The sequence below is a fragment of the Eriocheir sinensis genome, chromosome 65 (assembly GCF_024679095.1).
Source record: "Eriocheir sinensis breed Jianghai 21 chromosome 65, ASM2467909v1, whole genome shotgun sequence".
NCBI classification, from domain to species: Eukaryota; Metazoa; Arthropoda; class Malacostraca; order Decapoda; family Varunidae; genus Eriocheir; species Eriocheir sinensis.
Genome location: NC_066573.1, coordinates 10049973 through 10065228, shown reverse-complemented (window position 1 = coordinate 10065228; position 15256 = coordinate 10049973). Strand labels below are relative to the sequence as shown.

At 42.1% G+C, this 15256-nt stretch overlaps 1 long non-coding RNA gene across 2 annotated transcripts; it reads right to left on the bottom strand.

Moving 5' to 3' along the window:
* Positions 1-11432: 11432 nt before the first annotated feature.
* On the bottom strand, positions 11433-13118 carry LOC126987474 (uncharacterized). Of its 2 annotated transcripts, none has more exons than XR_007740921.1 (3): positions 12540-13118; positions 12104-12467; positions 11433-12030 (listed from the first exon to the last, which is right to left on the bottom strand). It is a non-coding gene; the product is annotated as an uncharacterized LOC126987474 (long non-coding RNA). The 2 variants fall into 2 exon arrangements; XR_007740920.1 differs by lacking the exon at positions 12540-13118 and having other exon boundaries at positions 12104-12249; positions 12322-12531.
* Positions 13119-15256: the final 2138 nt, after the last annotated feature.

Below are 15256 nucleotides of genomic sequence, written 5' to 3'. Positions count from 1 at the left end.
AATAGAGGAAAAAAAAGATAAAAGTTGATATCAGTATGGAAGGATAGATAGATAGATAGATAGATAGATAAAATAAAACAGATTGATAGATAGAAGGGCAGATAGATAGAAAGCTGGGATGATAGATAGATGAATACAAAGATGGATAGAGATAGATAATGAGATAGACAGGCAGAGAGAGAGAGAGAGTTATAGAGGGAGGGAGGGAGGGACGTCATAATTTGCATAACAATGAACACTTTTCACACAAGATCATTCAAAGTGTGACTCCCTTCGAATAAATATTTTCTTTGCTATTTTATATATTTTTTTTCTTTTTTCTTCAGTCGCTTCTTCCCTCCCTCCCTCCCGTCCTTATCTCGTTCCTCTTATTCTTCCTTTTCCTTCTCTTTTCCCTTTCCTTTCTTCTCGTTTCTCTTATTCCCCTCTCTGTTTTTTCTCTCCTATCTCCTTCTTTCGTTCTCTTTTCCTTTTTTTCCATCTCTTTTCTCATACTTTTTTTCGTCTTCCTTTCTTCTCTCCTTCCTTTGTTATCTCCTTCCTTTTCCTCTTTCTGAATTCCATCTTTTTTTAATATTTTTCCATCCTCTCTTTTCTTTCTTCGTCATTCTCTTCTTCCTTTCCTCCCTCCCTCCCTCCTTCGTTCTTTTTCTTCCGTGTTCTTTTCCTCTTCCTAAATTCCATCTCCTTCGCTTTTCCCATCCTCTCTCTCTCTCCTCCTTCTTCTTCTTTTCTATCTCGTTCCTTTCCTCTCATTATTTTCAACTTATGTATTTTTTTAGTTAAGTCCCCGCCATCCTTTCATTCATTCCCTTCATATTATTCAAGTTTTGTTCATTCTTTCATTCACTTCCATTCCTGTGTCTTCCATGATCCGATATTTTCTTTTCTCTTTGTTTATTTTTTTTTTCGCTTTTTCTCCCGGATTAAGCTCTACCGAGGGGGCGATTTCCTGGTTGTATTGATTTTGTATGGAATAGAGAGGCGTGAAGGAGAACTTACATGTGAAGGAGAAAACAATAACACACACACACACACACACACACACACACACACACACACACCATTTAGACACGCCAAGGGATAATGCCGTAAAAAACTTTCACTAACAATAAATCACACACACACACACACACACACACACACACACACACACACACACCATTTAGACACGCCAAGGGATAATGCCGTAAAAAACTTTCACTAACAATAAATCACACACACACACACACACACACACACACACACACACACACACAGACAGACAGACACACACACACACACACATACACACACACACACACACACACACACACACACACACACACACACACACGTCTGCATGACTAAACATATAAGCCAAATAACACTTTCTCTATACGTTCCACAACAAACATACATACATACATACATATATACATACATACATACATACATACATACATACTCTTGCACATCTTCCCTGGTTCCTTTCACACTCATTTGCATACACATATACACACACGTCCTTATCAAGTGTGCACAATGAATTTTTGCGCACGTAATCTCTATAAAAACATACACGGTAAAAAAAATAGCAACACACACACACACACACACACACACACACACACACACACACACACACACACACACACACACACACACACACACACACACACACACACACACACAGGCATTTTTCTCTTTCCTTCTTCTATTTTTTCTTTTTTTCGTGTTCTTTCTTTCCTTAATTCTTTCGCTCTTTCATTCTTTCATTCTTTCATTCTCTCTCTCTCTCTCTCTCTCTCTCTCTCTCTCTCTCTCTCTCTCTCTCTAATGCAACCCTTCCATTATCCGATTTCAATTACTACAGACACTCTCTTAAGAACACTTAGGGTCGCATTCAAAGACATTTCATCGCTAAAGAACACATATTTGACAAGGCTTTCGTAGGAGTTGTGGGCATTTCCAAAAGTAGTTTTATGGCCCGGGGGTAGTCTGACCCTTCTTCTGTACCCTGAGCCTAAAGAAACACTCATTAGAACCCGACTGACCCCCTCTTTGACCTTTAGAAATAACTGATGTGAGACCCGAGAGCATTTTCTAATACCAAGTTTAATTTCGTTCCACTTCAGACGAGCGACCAGGGAAGGCTATGTCGAAGGGTGCTCTGAATCATCGTTGCTATCTAAACTTTCTTACAACACTACCGTACGTACGCGAATCAGTGGTATATTATCGTACATGAAGAAATGGTATATTATCGCGTTTGGAATCGGGTCACCCATCGTCGTACTTCGAGCAAAGGCAAATTAGAGACGGAAGTAGATAGGAGGAATGTTATTATCTTTGTTGTTATTGTCGTTAGAGAGAGAGAGAGAGAGAGAGAGAGAGAGAGAGAGAGAGAGAAATGTTTCGTAATAACTTTCAAACTTCAAATCAGTATTCAATAAGTCATCCAGTCAGTCAGTCAGCCAGTCAGTCAGTCAGTCGCTTAGCTAACCAGTCAAGTGTATGTCAGCAAGTCAGACAGTCAATGGGTAGATATTTTTGCTAATCAGTATTCAATAAGTCATCCAGTCAGTCAGTCAGTTAGTCAGTCAGCCAGTCAGCAAGTAATTCAACCAACCATTCAGTCAACCAGCCAGTCAGCAAGTAAGTCAACCAACCACTCATCCATTCAATCAGTCAGCCAGCCAGTCACTACCACCAGTCAGCGCGGGGCGGGGACGCGCCAGCCATGCAGTAGCCGGGGTGGATGAGTCACCAGGTTGCATGACCAAAAAATTGAAGGTCGAACGCGATTTAGGGTCAGATCGCACGCACACACACACACACACACACACACGCACCCTTTGTTCGTGCGGGGGGTGGGGGGGGAAGAAGGGGTAGAGGGAGGTACATGTTGTGTGTGCGTGTCTGTCTGTGTATGTGTACCTCTGTTTACTCACATGTGTACGGGAGTATAAGAAAAATAGGAGCGAATAAATAGCTGAGACAGTTTTCAGTAACACGAATGACGGTAAATTTGTTTGTGTGGACTATTATTTTCTATCATCGCTTTTTCCTTTACCATTAATATTCTTTTCCTTTCTTCCTTTCTCCGTCTTTTTAAACTCCGTCTTACTCTACTTCCTCCACTATACCACAAACAGAACTCCTTCCACATCTTCTAACTCCTTCTACTCTTCCTAACATTTCTACTGTCCTCTTTTGCCATATTTCTCTTTCCTTACCGGCTTACTTTCCTTACGTAATTTTATCTCCTCTAATCTCTTCTGTTTCATCCACGGAGCCCCATTTCTTACGCCCTTCTCTCCCTATTCCTCTAATCTCTTCTGTTTTATCCACGGAGCCCCATTTTTTACGCCCTTCTCTCCCTATCTCCTCTAATCTCTTGTTTCATCCACGGAGCCCCACTTCTTACGCCCTTCTCTCCCTATTCCTCTAATCTCTTCTGTTTCATCCACGAAGCCCCATTTCTTACGCCCTTCTCTCCCTATCTCCTCTAATCTCTTCTGTTTCATCCAAGGAGCCCCATTTCTTACGCCCTTCTCTCCCTATTCCTCTAATCTCTTCTGTTTCATCCACGAAGCCCCATTTCTTACGCCCTTCTCTCCCTATCCCTTCTCCCTCTCCTCTGTTTCATCCACGGAGCCCCATTTCTTACGCCCTTCTCTCCCTATCCCTTCTCTCTCTCTTCTACGTGTTCTGCTCCTCTTTCCTCCATTCTTCCTTCTCTTCCTCTTTTCCTTATTATCTCATCTCCTTGTGCACGAGTTATTCAATTTTCTGTCCTTCTATCTGATCTGCATATAATTTTTACTTCCTTCTCAATCCTTTTCTCCTCCTTTTCAATTCTGCTCTACCTCTTCTATCTCCTCTTTCACCTCCTCTCCTTTTCCCTATTTCATGTCATCTCTTTTATTCTTTCCATTCTTGCATTCTATCCCCATTTTCTTGCTTTCTATGTTTTTTGACCTCCTCCTCTCTCCCTGCTCCTTCTCAAGTTCAACCCTTTATATATCCTGTTACTCGCCTTTTATCTGTTTTGCCCTATATTCTTTCTTTCCCTCTAGTCTGCCTCTCTTCCTTAATCTTCTACTTGTCTCATTCATATTTTCATCTCCTCTCTTTTCACCAATTCTACCTTACATCCTCTCTTTCCCCCTACCCTTTCCTCTTTCTTTTCCCTTCTAAGACCCTCACGAACGGACTCGATAGGGAGGGCCATCAACAGGCATCCGCGTCTCCATTCCGCGGCGCCCAAAGTCAACACGATCTGAATTCCTTCCTTATCTCCGTTGTTTATTCAGGCTGCTCCTTCCCGCCTCCTGCCGTGAGAAGGTCGTTAGGTAGAAGAGTACTCCGTGGGGGGCACTAACCTATTTCCTTATGCGTCTGTCTCTGTATCTGTCTCTGTGTTTCTTCGTCTCTGGTTGGTATTTTTAAACGCTTCTGCTTCTCACACCAACTTTTTATAAAGGGCGAAAATGAGATTAATCGGGTCTTCATAAGTGTTTTGTCACGTTCATGGTACAGAGGAAGGGTCAGACTACCACCAGGGTCATTGAACTACCGCTGGAAATGCCCACAACTCCTACGAAAGTTTGTCGGTTATGTGAGCTTGGACGCCCTGTCTCTCTGTCTGTCTCTGTCCCTGTGTGTCTTTCTGTCTCTGTGTCTCTCTCTGTTTATGTCTCTATCGGTCTCTTTCAAGATTGAGTTTTCTTATTGGTTCTATACAATGCGGTTACGATGCGTCTTATACACGAAAATTACTGGTTTGTTTATTGTCGCTATTACTACTACTACTACTACTACTACTACTACTACTACTACTACTACTACTACTACTACTACTACTACTACTTGTACCCACTGCAAGGTTAGGTCTATCACGTGACATACGGTGTTCCATCTCCCTACTCCCTCCTCCCACGCCCCCCTCAACCTACTCTTTACCCAGTGACCTTTGCGTGTGTGTGTGTGTGTGTGTGTGTGTGTGTGTGTGTGTGTGTGTGTGTGTGTGCCGTCTGTCTGGCTCTTACTAATGCAGAAATGGAGGGAAATTGAGGGTTGGATGACGAATAAGGAGAAGAGGAGGAGGAGGAGGAGGAGGAGGAGGAGGAAGAGGAGGAGGAGGAGGAGCCTTGCATGACACTAAAACTTGACCTTGTGAGTATGGATCTGCTGCTGATGACGATGATAAGCCGCCTCCTCCTCCTCCTCCTCCTCCTCTTCCTCCTCCTCCTTGTGCACTTGTTTTCTTTCTCCTCTTCCTCTTTTTTTTTCTCAGTAGTCGTAGTAGTAGTAGTAGTAGTAGTAGTAGAATCAAGTAGTAGAATCATAGTCGTAGAATCAACACCAGCAACAGTAGAAATAGACGTAGTAAAACCAATAGTAGTAGTAGTAGTAGTAGAATCACAGTCGTAGAATTAACACCAGCAGCAGTAGAAACAGACATAGCAAAACCAGTCGCAACACTCACTTAGCAACACGACGCCCGGCAGGAACACACCAACACACAAACACCACCTTCAACACATCTCTCCTCTCCTCAACGTACCTGCGGAAGAGAAAGAGGAAGGAGGGTCAGCACGCTACACACACAGGAGTCATCAGCATACAAACGGCACCTCAGCAGCACATGGACAGCCGAACTAATAGCGGACCGCGCGTATAAAAAGGAACCAAAACTATGGGAGGAAAATAATTACGGAAAATGAGTCGACGAGAGAGAGAGGGAGGGAGAGAGAGAGAGAGGTTCGGGGTTGGGGCTATGTACAGGCTGCGTGGTCTTCCTCCTCTAACTCTCTTCTTCTTCCTCTTCCTCCTCCTCCTTCTACTACTCCTTATCCTCTTCCTCCTTCTCATTATACTTCTTCTGTTGCTTATTCTTCTGTTTCTGCTCCTCCTCCTCTTCTTCCTCCTCTTTATCCCGCTTCTCCTTCCCTTCCTCTCTCTCCTCCCTTTGTTCCTCCTCCTACTGTATGTTACTACTACTACTACCACTACTATTACTACTACTATTACTACTACTATGTAAATAATTCAACATCTAATCAAATCCATAAATGAATTCTGGACCCAAAGGCGCCATGGAATATGTAATGAAATATAAATCAATCTCTCTCTCTCTCTCTCTCTCTCTCTCTCTCTCTCTCTCTCTCTCTCTCTCTCTCTCTCAGGTAAGCGGCAGTCCCATGAGCCAGGTAATTACAGGTACATTTGTATGCTTTGAAGACATCAATAACGAGAGAAGATCAAGAAACCGCGGAATTATAGACCACAGTGACCGCGGTGTTTGTCCTCTCTTCCTCCTCCACTTCTTCCTCTCTCCTCCTCCACCTCCTCCTCCTCTTCCTCCTCCTTCCTTCTTATCTTTCGTTGTAAACATATAACTCTCTAACTTTCCCTCCTTATCTCCCACTCTCCTCTTTCTATTTTTTTTCCTCTTTTCTTCTCTCTTGCTTTCCTTGTTTCTTTTTCCTTCGTCCAGCTAGCTTTACTCTCTCTCTCTCTCTCTCTCTCTCTCTCTCTCTCTCTCTCTCTCTCTCTCTCTCTCTCTCTCTCTCTCTCTCTCTCTCTCTCTCGTACCGTATATACCCTTCCTCCCCCTTTTCCCCCTTCATCAGTCTACCATGAAATGCGAGTACTCTATTCTTTTTCCCTCCGTTTTCTTTGGCTATTTTCCCTCTCATTTTCGCTTCGTTCCTCATCAACCATTTCTCCCCCTCAGTGGTAGTAGTAGTAGTAGTAGTAGTAGTAGTAGTAGTAAGTAGTAGAGACAAAAGAGGTGTTACAGTGATCGTAATGTTGGTGGATGTTTAACAGTAGTAGTAGTAGTAGTAGTAGTAGTAGTAGTAGTGGTAGTAGTAGTAGTAGTAGTAGTAGTAGTGGTGGCAGCAGTGGCGGTGGGAGAGGATGACCACAACCTTAGCGAGACAGCAAGCCACAAGCAGCTGACGCCAGGGAGGAGGAGGAGGAGGAGGAGGAGGAGGAGAAAAAAGGGAAGAAGAAGGAGGAGGAGGAAAAGAAGAGCGAGGAGGAGGAAGAGGAGGAGGAGGAGAGGGGTAAGAGGAGAGGAGAAGGAAGAAGAGGAAGAATGAAGGGAGGCTTAAGCACTCTTGAGCGCAGTAGGCCTATTGTTTTTGCTGGTGTTTGTTTGTTTGTTTGTTTGTGGCGTGTGTGTGTGTGTGTGTGTGTGTGTGTGACCTACCCTAACGCAGACCATAAAAAGGAGTAGCTAAAAAAAAAAAAACATTAGGAAATTACCATATAAAACACACAGTACAGGTCTCTCTCTCTCTCTCTCTCTCTCTCTCTCTCTCTCTCTCTCTCTCTCTCTCTCTCTCTCTCAATTCTTCCCTTTCTCTTTTCTCTCCTATACCGTTCCCATGGCCCCCCTTCCTCGTCCTCCTCCACCTCCACCACTGCCCCCTTCCACCCCTCCCCCCTCCCCCCTATTACCTGCCACCCACAGTTTCCGGTTCACTCCACCTGAAGGTCACCTTGACTTTCGGCCGAAGTGATAGTGCAGTCAGAGCCATTTATTGGAGTGCTTCTTTTCCCTCCGCAAACGAGCCGCCACGATTTCCTTCACGCCTGCTTTTTAGATTCCGCAAGTTCTTTCCTCTGCGTGGTTTTCTTGTGGATCGAGTGTCTGTACGTGTTTGAGTCACCGTTGCCCGATTGCTGCACTTATCGCATGGTGTTTGCTAATCTTTGACACTTGACGACCCCAAAAGACATCAGAAATTAACGATTGTAATGATATCTGTAAATGCGTCTCGTTATTTGGGTGTACGAGACAGTTTTGGGATCGGAAGTCGGTATAAAGAGGAGGATGAGTAAGGCAATCTGGCAACGCTGGTTTGAGTGTGTGTGTGTGTGTGTGTGTGTGAGTGTCATGGATGGTCAGACACAGAAGCCTGCAGAGTCGGGCTTTACTGAGTGCGGAAGTTTAGCTGACGACCGTTTTCTCACGCGCTTTCGGCTCCAACAACAACTCTTTCCAAAGGTCACAGAGAAACTTAGTCGGGTTCTCGTGCGTTTCTTTACGTTCATGGCGCAGAAGTCTCATCAAACTATCCCTAGGCTCATCAAACTATTTCTAGGCTCATCAAACTATTTCAAGGCTCATCAAACTATTTCAAGGCTCATCAAACTATTTCAAGGCTCATCAAACTATCCCTAGGCTCATCAAACTATCCCTAGGCTCATCAAACTATCCCTAGGCTCATCAAACTATTCCTAGGCTCATCAAACTATCCCTAGGCTCATCAAACTATCCCTAGGCTCATCAAACTATCCCTAGGCTCATCAAACTATCCCTAGGCTCATCAAACTATCCCTAGGCTCATCAAACTATTTCTAGGCTCATCAAACTATCCCTAGGCTCATCAAACTATCCCTAGGCTCATCAAACTATTTCAAGGCTCATCAAACTATTCCTAGGCTCATCAAACTATCCCTAGGCTCATCAAACTATTTCTAGGCTCATCAGACTATCCCTAGGCTCATCAAACTATCCCTAGGCTCATCAGACTATCCCTAGGCTCATCAAACTATTCCTAGTCTCACCAAACTACCCATGGAAATACCCACAACATCCTCTACAAAAGCCTTATAAAAACTGTGTGTGTTGGCTCCGAAATGTTTGAGAATATGGGTTAAAGTACAACACTCTGTCCCTTCGCGTATGACAGTCACAGCAAACAGAGTCCAGCGTTGCCAAATTGTCGTACTCTGCGTCTTATGTTTGACGATTTCCGACCAAAAAACTGCTTTCATCACCCAAATAACGTCCTTCATATATGGTTATCGTTTAAGTGGTTATTTATTGGTGTTTCTTGGCAACAGTTATAGGCCAGAAACAGGTAAATACGCGGCTCTGAGTACGATAACCTGGCATCCGTGAAACAGACCCTTAATAAAGCTGCCCGATGTGCGATGTTTTACTGAGGCAGCGGCGCCGAGGAGAGAAAAGACTATAGATGTTTAACGAAGGGATCTTGAGTTTACAATGGGCGATGGCGATGAGTAATGAGTGAGAGAGAAACAAAAGAACAGAAAAGGAATGAATGTATGATGTAAGGGGAAGGATAACCGGCCTCTTGGAGACTCCTATGTTCTTAAGTTCTTACGAGTGTGGAATTAAACCTGAAATCATTGTTTTAAGGGATCTTTTCTTTAGTGACCTTGGAATTGCTTACTGTGGGCGATGGTGATGCTTAATGGATGAAAGAGAAATATAACAACAGGAAATGAATGTATGTATGATGTGAGGGGAAGGATAACAAGACGAGATTGGGATTAAAACTTGAAATCTTATGGGATCTTTCTCTCTTGTTTAATGATCGTGGAAGAGCTTATTGATGATTAATGGGTGAAAGAAATATAACAACAGAAAATGAATGTATGTATGATGTGAGGGGGAAGGATAACAAAAGGAGATTGGGATTAAAACTTGAAATCTTATGGGATCTTTCTTCTTTAATGATCATGGAAGAGCTTATTGATGATTAATGGATGAAAGAGAAATATAACAACAGGAGAGGAATATATGTATGACGTGAGGGGGAAGGATAACAAAAGGAGATTGTGATTAAAACTTGAAATCTTATGGGATCTTTCTCTCTTCCTTAATGATCATGGAAGAGCTTATTGATGATTAATGGATGAAAGAGAAATATAACAACAGGAAATGAATGTATGTGTGATGTGAGGGGAAAGGATAACAAAAGGAGATTGGATTTAAAACTTGAAATCTTATGGGATCTTTCTTCTTTAATGGTCATGGAAGAGCTTATTGATGATTAATAGATGAAAGAGAAATATAACAACAGGAGAGGAATGTATGTATGACGTGAGGGGGAAGGATAACAAAAGGAGATTGAAATTAAAACTTGAAATCTTATGGGATCTTTCTTCTTTAATGATCATGGAAGAGCTTATTGATGATTAATGGATGAAAGAGAAATATAACAACAGGAGAGGAATGTATGTGTGATGTGAGGGGGAAGGATAACAAAAGGAGATTGGAATTAGAACTTGAAATCTTACGGGATCTTACTCTCTTCCTTAATGGTCATGGAAGAGCTTAGTGATGATTAATGGATGAAAGAGAAATATAACAACAGGAGAGGAATATATGTATGATGTGAGGGGGAAGGATAACAAAAGGAGATTGTAATTAAAACTTGAAATCTTATGGGATCTTTCTTCTTTAATGGTCATGGAAGAGCTTATTGATGATTAATGGGTGAAAGAGAAATATAACAACAGGAAAGGAATGTATGTATGACGTGAGGGGGAAGGATAACAAAGCGAGATTGAAATTAAAACTTGAAATCTTATGGGATCTTTCTTCTTTAATGATCATGGAAGAGCTTATTGACGATTAATGGGTGAAAGAGAAATATAACAACAGGAAATGAATGTATAAACTTGAAATCTTATGGGATCTTTCTTCTTTAATGATCATGTGATGTGAGGGGAAGGATAACAAAAGGAGATTGGGATTAAAACTTGAAATCTTATGGGATCTTTATTCTTTAATGATCATGAAAGAGCGGAAGGATAACAAGACGAGATTGGGATTAAAACTTGAAATCTTATGGGATCTTTCTTCTTTAATGATCATGGAAGAGCTTATTGATGATTAATGGATGAAAGAGAAATATAACAACAGGAGAGGAATGTATGTGTGATGTGAGGGGGAAGGATAACAAGACGAGATTGGGATTAAAACTTGAAATCTTACGGGATCTTACTCTCTTACTTAATGGTCATGGAAGAGCTTATTGATGATTAATGGGTGAAAGAGAAATATAACAACAGGAAAGGAATGTATGTATGACGTGAGGGGAAGGATAACAAAAGGAGATTGAAATTAAAACTTGAAATCTTAGGGATCTTTCTTCTTTAATGATCATGGAAGAGCTTAGTGGATATTCTTTCTGCACATTTTTGTTCTGCTCTTGTCCGGGTCTCACCGCAAAAAAAGGGATGTAATTACAGATGAGAAAGTCAAGCCCAAAAAATAGTATACAACGAACGAGGATTAAGTGTATTTTTGAGACGCCGAACATGTTAGACTTTTATTAGTATTCATTTTTTTTGTCTTAAGTCATGAACGTTAACCTCATTTCGGACGTTTATTTGTTAACGCTAAAAAAGGAGACACGAGAAAGCGGATGATAAAAAAAAGAAAAGAAAAAAAAAGAGATACTATTAATTAAACTGATGAGAGAGAGAGAGTCATCCTGTTATCATTTAAAGGAGGAGATACTCTGGATGTTGCCTCTCTCTCTCTCTCTCTCTCTCTCTCTCTGCGGTAGACCATTATTCATTCCTTGACCGTAAGATGAATGCGACGGTCAAACTTCCCTAACAACAACAACAACAACAACAACAACACACACACACACACACACACACACACACACACACACACACACACGGACGCAAAAGTTGATATCCAGTATTAAACATGTTCGTATTTCGATATATAATGAAGTTGTTTGTGTTTATTATGTATCCGCTTAACAGTGACGTCATAGTAATTGTTTGTGATGATGGAATTTAATATAGGCCTACTGTTTGTTTACTCGTGTTTGTTATATGTTTGTTGATTCGTATGTTTGTTTTTAATAGTTGATTGTCTTTTTTTTATTTGTTTGTTAATGTTTTTTTTTTTCATTTTCTTTTTCTTTGTCGAATCGTCTGTTTGTCTGCTTTAAATTCACAGTGCTTGTTTGTGTATTAATGTGATCGTTTTCCTGTTTAGTAAGAATTATGTTTGAGTGATTATCTGTTTTAAATCTTTTCCTTCCGTATTTTTATTTCCCCTTCTGAACGCATCGGAGTAAATGAAAAAGAGCTATACTCCTTTATCTTTTTCCTTTTCCGTTTTCTCTCCTTTCCAAGCATCATTATCTTTTCCTTTCATTTTTTCCTCCTTTCCCCACCTCTATCTTTTACATATTCTCTCCTTTCCAAGCATCATTATCTTTTCCTTTCATTTTTTCCTCCTTTCCCCACCTCTATCTTTTACATATTCTCTCCTTTCCAAGCATCATTATTTTTTCCTTTCATTTTTTCCTCCTTTCCCCACCTCTATCTTTTAAATATTCTCTCCTTTCCAAGCATCATTATCTTTTCCTTTCATTTTTTCCTCCTTTCCCCACCTCTATCTTTTAAATATTCTCTCCTTTCCAAGCATCATTATCTTTTCCTTTCATTTTTTCCTCCTTTCCCCACCTCTATCTTTTAAATATTCTCTCCTTTCCAAGCATCATTATCTTTTCCTTTCATTTTTCCTCCTTTCCCCACCTCTATCTTTTAAATATTCTCTCCTTTCCAAGCATCATTATCTTTTCCTTTCATTTTTTCCTCCTTTCCCCACCTCTATCTTTTAAATATTCTCTCCTTTCCAAGCATCATTATCTTTTCCTTTCATTTTTTCCTCCTTTCCCCACCTCTATCTTTTAAATATTCTCTCCTTTCCAAGCATCATTATCTTTTCCTTTCATTTTTCCTCCTTTCCCCACCTCTATCTTTTAAATATTCTCTCCTTTCCAAGCATCATTATCTTTTCCTTTCATTTTTTCCTCCTTTCCCCACCTCTATCTTTTACATATTCTCTCCTTTCCAAATATCTTTATCTTTTCCTCCTTTCCCCATCTCTATCTTTCTCTTCCATCATCCTCTCCTTTCCCAGCCCCATTATCTTTTCCTTCCATTTCTCTTGCTTCCCTATCTATTTATCTCCTTTCCCTCCCACATTTCTCTCATTTCCCCTCTTCTTTTTCTCTTCCCTCCTTTCCTCGCTCCTTTTATCGTTTCCCCTCCATTTTCCCCTCCTTTCCCAGCCTCTTCATTTCCTGCTTCCATCTTCATCCCCTCTTTTTTTTCCATCCATCCTTTCCCTGCTTTTCAATCTCCTTTTTTCTCCTTCTTTCCTTTCTTTTTCCCCTTCATCCCTCTCTTCTTTATCTCCTTTAATTTTCCCCTTCTAGTCCTGCCTCTATATTTCCTCTTTTTCCATGCTTTTTTTTCCCTCTCTCCTCCCTCCCCAGCGTCCGTGCATAAAGAAGAGAAATAGGAGCCATAACTAAGTGACTTGTTGCCGCGAAGGAATAACTCAGACAGACTTACCCGCTCGTCCCCCCACAAAAACAAAAAAAAGATTATGCCGCAGAGAGAGAGAGAGAGAGAGAGAGAAAGAGAGAGAGAGAGAGAGAGAGAGAGAGAACCAAACAACACCGCAGATTGTGTCATTGGAAAGGTCAAGCATTAGGGGAACACTGACCAAACGAGTAGTGAGTCATAGGAGTGAGGGAGAGAGGGAGAGAGAGGGAGGGAGGGAGAGGGTGGGAAAGGAAGAAAGGAGGGAGAGAAAAAAAAGGAATGAGAGTGAAGGTGACTGCAAGGGGAGTAAGACAAGTGGAAGAAAGGAAGAAAGAAAGGAAGAGGAAGAGGAGGAGGAGGAGGAGGAGGAGGAGGAGGAGGAGGCAAGTTTAAGCGTGAAGAAGTAATATAAATGATTCTCTAAGCCTCTAAGGAGTCAAGAGAGAGAGAGAGAGAGAGAGATTAATCAGGGTTTAAATCTCGCTGAGGGTGACCTTGAAAGTTTGGGAGTGTCTGGAAGCAGTTATTTAATCTCTCTCTCTCTCTCTCTCTCTCTCTCTCTCTCCCATTCTTCAGCATCACCTTCGAGATCATCAACACCTCCTCCTCCTCCTCCTCCTCCACCTCCTCCACCTCCACCTCCTCCACCTCCACAACCTCCTGATTTCACCTCCAACCTTCACGCTGCTTGGTCATCCCCACATCTCCCTTGCTCCTCCTTCTCCTCCACCTCCACCTTATCCTCCTTTTCCACCAAGAGACTGTGCATGACTGGTTTAGTTTGGTTTGGCGAGGGTGGAGGTGGAGGAGAGAGTGGAATGCTGCTGCCGGTTGTGGTGATGGGAGGCTGTGGATATAGGTGGGATGGGTAATGGGACTGGTGGATAGGTGAAGGATTGGTAATGGGACTGGTGGATAGGGGAAGGGTTGGTAATGGGACTGGTGGATAGTGGAAGGGTTGGTAATGGGACTGGTGGATAGGGGAAAGATTGGTAATGGGACTGGTGGATAGGGGAAGGATTGGTAATGGGACTGGTGGATAGGGGAAGGATTGGTAATGGGACTGGTGGATAGGGGAAGGATTGTTAATGGGACTGGTGAATAGGGGAAGGATTGGTAATGGGACTGGTGGATAGGGGAAGGATTGATAATGGGACTGGTGAATAGGGGAAGGATTGGTAATGGGACTGGTGGATAGGTGAAGGATTGATAATGGGACTGGTGAATAGGGGAAGGATTGGTAATGGGACTGGTGAATAGGGGAAGGATTGGTAATGGGACTGGTGGATAGTGGAAGGATTGGTAATGGGACTGGTGGATAGGTGAAGGATTGGTAATGGGACTGGTGGACAGGGGAAGGATTGATAATGGGACTGGTGGATAGGGGAAGGATTGTTAATGGGACTGGTGGATAGGGGAAGGATTGGTAATGGGACTGGTGGATAGGGGAAGGATTGATAATGGGACTGGTGGATAGGGGAAGGATTGATAATGGGACTGGTGGATAGGGGAAGGATTGGTAATGGGACTGGTGGATAGTGGAAGGGTTGGTAATGGGACTGGTGGAAAGGTGAAGGATTGGTAATGGGACTGGTGGATAGGTGAAGGGTTGGTAATGGGACTGGTGGATGGGACTGGTGGATGGGGGAAAGATGTGGTGGATAGGGAAGATTGGTAATGTGTGGTGGGATGAGATATCTAGACTGGAATGGGTGACGGGAATGAGTATCTCTATATGGAATGGTTAGTCTTCTCATTCGTCATTCCAGTCTCTTCTCTCTTGAAAGAATAAGTCTTCAAACTACACTTCTGATATTGTGTTTTTTCCTCGTCTCTCCTCACCTCGATTCTCTTCTCTTCCCTTCCTCCTCATTTTTCTCTTTCTCTTCAAGCACATTTTGTCATGAGCTCAATTTTCATATTTTTCTTTTCTTTCCATATTTTTCTCCCGTCCTATTTTTCCTCTTCGCTTCCTTTCTTCCTTCCTTGCTTCGCTTCGTTCAATCCTTCCTTCCTTCTTTCATTTATTCCTTGTTTCCTTCTTTCCTTTTTCTTTCCTCCTTGCTCTTCTTAATTTTTCCCTTCCGTCCTTCCTTCCTTTCTTCCTTCCTTTCTTTCCTTCAATTTTCCTTCTCGC